The following is a 7836-nucleotide window of genomic DNA, read 5'->3' as shown; positions in this document are numbered from 1 at the left end:
CCCCAGGGGATATCACTACTGGTCAGAGGAAGGGAGATGGGGAAGGGTGTTTCCACCAGGGGGAATGGCATATGCAAAGTCCTAGGTAGGACAGGACATAAATACTTGGGCTTTTACAATTAGTGCTGCTTATTCGGCTGTGTTGAGTCTTAGTCGTGTCATGTGGGGTTTTTCACTGTGGACTCTAGTTGCGGTGCACAGACTTGGTTGCTCCGTGGCATGTAGGATCCTAGTTCCACCACCAGGGATCGAACCCAGGTCCCCTGCACTGCTCGGTGGATTCTTAACCACCGAACCATTAGGCAAGACCCAATGTGTGGGTTTTTATTGTAATTTCTTTACTGAGATATAACTCACAAACCACGCAATTCACCCATTTGAGGTGCATAATTCAACGGCTTCTGGTATGTTCATTTCCCTGGTGGCTCAGACAGTAAAGAGTCTGCTTGCAAGGAGACTGGGGTTCAAAAATCTCTGGGTCGGGAAGATCCCCTGGAGAAAGGAACAGCAACCCACTCCAGTGTTCTCACCTGGATAATTCCATGGACAGAGGAGCCTGGCGGGCTACAGTCCATGGGGTAGCATAGAGTCAGACACGACTGAGCGAGCAACACCTGGTGTGATCAAGAATGATGCAGTCACCGCCACAGTGAACTTCAGAACATTTTCATCACTTCAAGAAGAAACTGTACCGCTAGCTCTCCCTACTCCCTTCATTCCTTCTTCCCCCAACCCCTGGCAACTGCTCATCGACTTAGTCTCTATAGGTTCACCTCTTCTGGATATTTCCTATAAATGAAACCCTGCAACATGGTCTTCTGTGTATGGTTACTTTCACTCAGCATAAGTTTTTCACGGTTCATCCAAATTGGCGCAGGCATCAGTACATCCTTCCTGTTTGTGGCTGAATAATACTCCAACCTATGAATCCACATCACACTTAGTTTCGTATTCCTTCAGTGAAGGACATAGGGCTTATTTCTACCTTATGACTGTTATGAGTAATGCTGCCTTCAACATTCATGTACATTTTTCTATGTTCATGTGTTTTCATTTCCCTTGGGTGGATGCCCAGTTGAGGAATTGCTGGGTCCTATGGTGAATCTAAGTTGAACTTTTTGTGGATTGTTTTCTGACTTTTGGACTGTATGACAGAAGGTGAGGGTGGGATGATTTGAGAGAATAGCATTGAGACATATATATTTACCATATGTTTTCTGAACTTTCTTTAAAAAAGATTTTTTTTTTTTGATGTGGATCAATTTTAAAGTCTTTCTAGTTGAATTTTTACAATATTGCTTCTGTTTTATGTTTTGGTTTTTTGGCCTCCAGGTATGTGATATCCTAACTTCTCTACCAGGGATTGAACTCTCGCCCCCTGCATTGAAAGGTGAAGTCTTAACCACTGGACCCCCAGGGAAGCTCCTAAACTTTGTAATGGTAGTAAATGTGTGTGTGTGCATGGACATTTGCATTTGTACATACGTGCTACAGATATAAATATATTTGTGTGTGTGTCTGAAATGAATTGTCCTTCTGTATGTGCTGAGTCGCTTCAGTCGTGTCTGACTCTGCGACCCCACGGACTGTAGCCCCCTAGCATCTTCTGTCCGTGGGAGTCTCCAGGCAAGAATACTGGAGTGGGTTGCCATGCCGTCCTCCAAGGGATCTTCCCAACCTGCGTCTCTTAAGTCTCCTGCATTTGCAGGCTGGTTCTTTACCACTAGCATCACCTGGGATGGTAGCTATTGAGATAGTTTCTGTCCTCTGTCCATAGAGATGTGTGGGTTGGGCATTCCTGGCAAGGGGATCAAATGGGCACAAGCTGGGAGGTGGGAGTGAGAGAAGTGAGTTCTCTCTTTGGAAAGTGCTGGGAAGGGGCTGGGTCTATTCACGGCAGTCCCCTACATTGGTTCTCACGTCTTCCTATCACCCTCCCAGCCAGGACTGCCAGACCCACAGTGGCTCATGCAAATCTACCCCCCACTCCCATCAGCCCTGCAGCCCCCAGAGGAGTGGGAAATATTCTCGCTTGGGTCTTTGCCTTCATTAATTTCTGAGCTGTAGTACATTACTCATGGATAATTAAGAGTGAGCTATTAATACAACATTTAATATTCAAGTGCAGCGAAGAGGAGAGAACTGTAAGTCATAGGATCCTGTTCGACGAGACATTGCATTTTCGTGAGTTTTTTTTTTTTTCCTCCACCTTCCAGAGGCTCAGAAGTGCTTCCATCAAAATGTGGGCCCAAGAACTTCGTTTATTGATAGAATACGAACAAGGCTTCAAATCACCGGGAGATCCACTGGAAGAGCCCAGTGCAGATGGCCGGGCAGTAATTCCACCCCGAAGTGTAGCTTTCCATGGGGCACGTCCAGAGGCAGGGCAGGGACACCTGCGCTGTCCCATGGCTGGCAGGGGGATTGATGGCGCGAGGGCTGGGCAGAGACAGAGACAAAGGAGGAAACGGGTGTCCCTCCACTCGTGGGCAGGGGAGGGAGGGAGACGTGGAGCAGCTGCCTTCTGGCCACCTGCAAGTCTTCTTCATGCTGGCCGGAGGCGAAGGCAGCCTGGACTGTCCCTACTCCCTGCCTGCACATGACCTTGAAAATAAGCCTCCTCCTGTGTTTCCAGGACCTGGACTGGAGCTCAGTGCAGATGCTTCAGGAGGGCTTGTTGGATAATTGGAGGAATATCAGGGAAGGATGTGAAGCTTCTCCATCCACCCACACACCCACCCACCCATCACCCATCTACCTGTGGACTGAATGCTTGTATCCCCCCAAATCCATACACTGAAGCTCTAAGCTCCAGTGTGGCTGTATTTGGATATGGGGCCTCTAAGGAAGTAATACAGGGTTTCCCTGGTGGCTCAGATGGGAAAGAATCTGCCTGCCATGTGGGAGACCTGGGTTCGATCCCAGGGTTGAGAAGATCCCCTAGAGGAGGGCGTGGCAACTCACTCCAGTATTCTTGCCAGGAGAATCTCCATGGACAGAGGAGCCTTGGCAGGCTGCAGTCCATCGGGTTGCAAAGAGTCGGACAGGACTGAGTGCCTAAGCACAGCACAGCAAGGAAGTAATAAGATTAAACGAGATCATGAGGATGGGGCCTGGTTCAATAGGATTGGAGTCCTTCCTAGACGAGAGCCCAGAGAGCGCTCCCTGCCCCCGCATGCACAGAGGAAAGGTCGTCCGAGGCCACAGTGAGGAGAAGCGCATAAAGCAAGGCCTCGCCGGACGCTAAATTGGCTGGAAGCTTGACCTTCGACTTCCAGCTTTCAGAGTGATGAGGAAATACATTTCTGCTCTTCAAGCCACCCAGTCTGTGGTATTTTGTCATGGTGGCCCAAGCTGACCGTACACCTTCCAATCCCTTTTCCTTCTTTCCTCTTTTCTTCCTTTTTCTCCACCTACCTATCCTTTCATCACTTCATTCTTCCATCCATCATCCATCCATCACCTACCCATCCATCCATCATCCATCCATCTATATTTATACATCCATCCATCTATCTGTCCACCTATTATCCACCCATCCATCCATATCCATCCATCCATCTATCCACTCATCCATCCATGCATCCGTTACCTTTATTCCTTCCTGCCTCTCTCCTTCCTTTCACTTTCCTTCTTCCATCCATCCACATCTATCCATCCATCATCCATCCATCTATCCATCTGTCTACCCATTATCCATCCATCCATCCACTCATTATCCATCCATCCATCCATTACCTTTATTCTTTCCTCCTTCCCTCTTTCCTTTCACTTTCTTTCCTCCATCCACGAATATCCTGTTAAATCATCCCAAACTTACACTCCAAACTTGATTAAAAAAAAAAAATTCAACCAGCCATGTGTTTGCACCATGAGATAGCAAACAGAAATTTAATTTCATTTACCCAAAGAGAAACGATTAAACCCCAACAGCTGTCCAGGTATCTCGCACTGCAGAGGCCGGGCATTGAGGGAGACCTTCCCGGCGGGGAGGTGGGCCTGGAGAAGCCTGGTACCTGGGGGAAGGGCCCCCAGGAGGGCTTCCCACAGCCTCTCCCACCTGCTCCACCTCGGCCCCGCCCCGGCTGCCTCTATGCAAATCACCCAGAAGCCTCATTTGCATACCCACCAGCTCATTTCCATATCCCCCAGCTCTAGGTGACAGCAGCCACTTTTGTTTTCAGATGCCATCCTGGGAGTTGCTCCTTCATCCTTCGAACTGGGGGTGGGGTGGGGGGGAGGTGGAAAAGAAAGCGGAGGAAAAAAAAGAGAAGGGAAGGGAGAAAACCCCTCAAGACAAAGAGAAGGCACCATCTGGGTAGCAGGAAAATGGCACTGTCTGGGGTTGGAACCCGGGCGGGGGGCTGGGAGCAGGAACGGGCATGGGCCCTCGGGGCTGGCTGGAGCCGGAGATGCTAGACCTGCCAGCATCCTTGTTTACTTGGCTCTGGCACCCTGGGCGGGCGACTCTGAGGCTCGTGCCTTTGTTTCCCTGTCAGAGAAATGACAGCTTCACACCAGCGTGTTGATGCGGCAGTATGTAGTGGTACCGGTCGGCGGCCTGGGGGTTGGGGACCCCGGGCCTAGAGGACTTCCCTCCCCACCTGCAGAGCTGCCCCTGGAGCCCCCTGCCGTGACTTACTGGGAGCCGGTGGGACCCCGGTAGTGCCAAGGGCTGGGGGCTGGGGCCGCCCTTTCTCAGTGTGGGGGGCCATGCCCATAGGAACCCTTGTTTAGGTAGGGCAGGCCTGGCGGACTACAGTCGATGGGGCCGCAAAGAACATGGGCATGTGTGGGGAATGGTATTTGGTCCATGTGAAAGTGAAAGTGTTAGCTGCTCTTAGGGGTGTCTGAATCTTTGTGACCCCATGGACTATAGCCTGCCAGGCTCCTCTGTCCACGGAATTCTCCAGGCAAGAAAACTAGAGTGGGTAGCCACTCCCTTCTCTAGGGAATCTTCTGGACCCAGGGATTGAACCTGCGTCTCCTGCATTGCAGGCAGATTCTTTACTGACTGAGCCACCAGGAAAGCCCATTTGGTACACAGTTAGCTCTATATGAATTACCTATGATGTTGATGGACAGTGTGTGTGTGTGTGTGTGTGTGTGTGTGTGTGTGCAGCAAATTGGGTCCAGAATCTTATGTGAGCACATATGTTGTGCTTATCACCTTTGAACGTTCATGCTGCCACGGGGGCAAGTGTCTGTACACACATAAGCAAGACACACAAGGGCACATCCTTTTTTTTTTAATGTATTTATGGACATTGCATGTGAAATGTATGTTCATGATGAGTAGGTCTACTCATCTACTAGGTCAAACCTAGTAGGTATTTGTAAGGTATGGATTTGTGCTTGCTCTGAACATTTTATATCAGTACTCTTGAACTTAATATCTTCATTCGTGTGGAGATGTTTGTAGGGAGAGAAGTTCCTTTTACCAAAAAAGATTTGCTTCAAGGGCCAGTAAAGAGGGTCTTTCTCTCTCTCTCTCTCCTTCCTTCTTGGAATCAGGAACGAGGCCCTCCAGGCAGGAGCCAGAGAGCAGACAGCAGCTCCGGTGACTAGGGCAGGCTTGCAAAGCTCTTCGGGCTGGGTGGGCTGGTAACTCTCCTACTGTCTGCAAGGCTGCCTTCGAGAGCCTCTCTCTGGGCCCAACTGGGAACTGCCTCACTCTGCCGGACTCTGAGGGCCTGGAGAGGTGTCTGAAGTTCTCCCTTTGGCCCCAGTTTTCCCCCCAAGTGTTTTTACTTTGTCCTGAGGTTCACATTGCAGTTGTAAATTTAGCAACAGGCAAAGCCTTGTGTAACCCTGACCGATTCATCTTTCCAACCCTGGCTCTTGTGTGGGACCTGGGGAGTTCTCAGATCCTTTTTGGTCAGGAGGGGGCTTTCAGAGGAGGCAAGAGACCCTCAAGTCCTCAATCAGACAGCCTCCAAACACATTCCACTTCTTAGTGTATTCTTCTCTGCCCAAGAGCCTCCAGGTCACGTGGTCACTTGCCTCTCTCGTCGTCAGATAAAGCTGATACCAAGACGGACACTTCAGGAGCAGCTTTAAGAGGCAGGTGTGATATGTATGCAACCTGGCAAGGAACTTCCTGCTCTGAGGACCTCAATTTCCCCATGTCACCCTGGTTGTCCTGGGGGGTAACGTGAAGGTGAGATGAAAGAAGGGATGTATGTGATCTGTGATGATCTATGCCTTCTCTTGGGTTTCCCCAGAAGCCCTCACTCTGGCAATCTTTCTTGATTCATCTGTTTCTGGGTAGGATGTTGGTGGGGGGGGTGGGGGTCCAACAAGAGGGGTCTCTTTTGTTCCCATTGAGCCTGGCACACAGAAGGTGCCATGTGAACACGGGTCAACAGATGACACCTTCTAAGGGTGATCTTTTCTGGAACGTGGCCCGCCCAAGGTCACGCAGTTGGTGAGGGCCAGCTGGGTAGCTGTTGTCTCTTCTCTGAGGGCATGACCTCCGGGGGTGACCTGGGCCACCACTGTGTAAGTCCTGGGTGTGCCCCTCCAGGAGGAGGCGGGGCAGGGATTAGCACCCAGGGCCCCAGCCACTCGGGAAGGTCGCCTGCTTTCTGCGAGGCCTGGCGCTGTGAACATGGGGCCAGCTGGTTGCTGGGGGGGAGGGACCGGGGGGGAATCTGACACCCCCAGACACTTGGTCCTGTCACTCCCAGGGGATTTGGTGAGCTGGTGGGAACTTGGTCAGGTACATGATGTGCTGGGTGGCCGGGAGGTGGGGGAGTTGGTACGTTCTCTCTGTGAGTCCAGGGCATGACCAGGCACATAGTAGGTGCACCACGAGCATTTCTCTACAGATGCAGGAAGAGGAGAGTGCTGGGCGTCCCATCTACAATCCCAACCAGGCTTCCCTAGCTCCATCTCGGCTCCCGCCGCGCTCTCAGAGCTGAAGTCCAGAAGACATAAGAGTCACCCCTGCTTCCTGCGCTGGCCGCTCCCCACAGGCCACCCATCACCAAGACCTGGCGGGTCCCCTCCAAACATGCCCTAGCCCGCGCTCGGCCGCCTCCCTGCCTTGCCACCCTTTCTTGTTCCCACCCCTGCCCCTCCTCCCCAGGGAGCAATGATGAGTCAGGCGCCATGACGGTGGTCGGGTCACCCCCCTGTGTGAAACCCGCGGCATCAAGCCTAGTGCAAACTCCGCCCGCGAGGCCCTCTTCTTCTCCTTCCTACAGAGCCCCAGTCCCACGGCTCTCAGTTCTGCTCCTTAAATACTCTGAGTGCCACTGAGTTCCTGCTTCAGTCTATGCTTAAGCCGTTCATTCCTCTACGTTCTCAGGGCTGGTTTCCTCTCGTCTGGCAGGTCTCACCAGTATTTGAAGCTTTGTTCTTATCTTCTTGCAATTCTTTCCTGCAGTCATTAGTTTGATGTTATGTTAAAGGGACGTGTCTTGGACAGGATGGGGATGAAGAAGCCGGTGGATGATTGGAAGCTTTTGGAAGAGGGGAGAGGCACTCTTCATGAAAATGAATGGTTTGCCAAGTAGTCATCCATTAAACTATCCTGTCTCTCTCCTTGTTCTTCCGTTTGCTCACTCACCCATCCACCCATCCATCTGCCCATCCTTCCATCCACCCATCCATCCATTCACTGCCCACCACCCTTCCATCCATCTACCTGTCTGTCCATCCATTCTTACACTCCTCCATCCATCCATGTTCTTAGAGTCTCTGAGCAACTGAACACACATCTGAGCCACCGAAGGCCTTAGGGACAGAGAAGGCTGGCATCAGAGAACCACAGAGCCAAGATCCTGGGTTCCCTGCACCCTAGGACTCTAGAATCTGAGTCCATTAAATCCC

The 7836-nt window shown here is 51.3% G+C and overlaps 1 long non-coding RNA gene across 1 annotated transcript; it reads left to right on the top strand.

The window, feature by feature from the left end:
* The first annotated feature begins 5911 nt into the window (after positions 1-5911).
* On the top strand, positions 5912-7546 carry LOC110126797 (uncharacterized). Its single transcript, XR_002310547.2, has 2 exons — positions 5912-6160; positions 6831-7546. It is a non-coding gene; the product is annotated as an uncharacterized lncRNA (long non-coding RNA).
* Positions 7547-7836: the final 290 nt, after the last annotated feature.

This window comes from Odocoileus virginianus, chromosome 12 (assembly GCF_023699985.2).
Source record: "Odocoileus virginianus isolate 20LAN1187 ecotype Illinois chromosome 12, Ovbor_1.2, whole genome shotgun sequence".
Lineage (NCBI taxonomy): Eukaryota > Metazoa > Chordata > Mammalia > Artiodactyla > Cervidae > Odocoileus > Odocoileus virginianus.
This window is presented reverse-complemented; position numbering and strand designations above follow the sequence as displayed.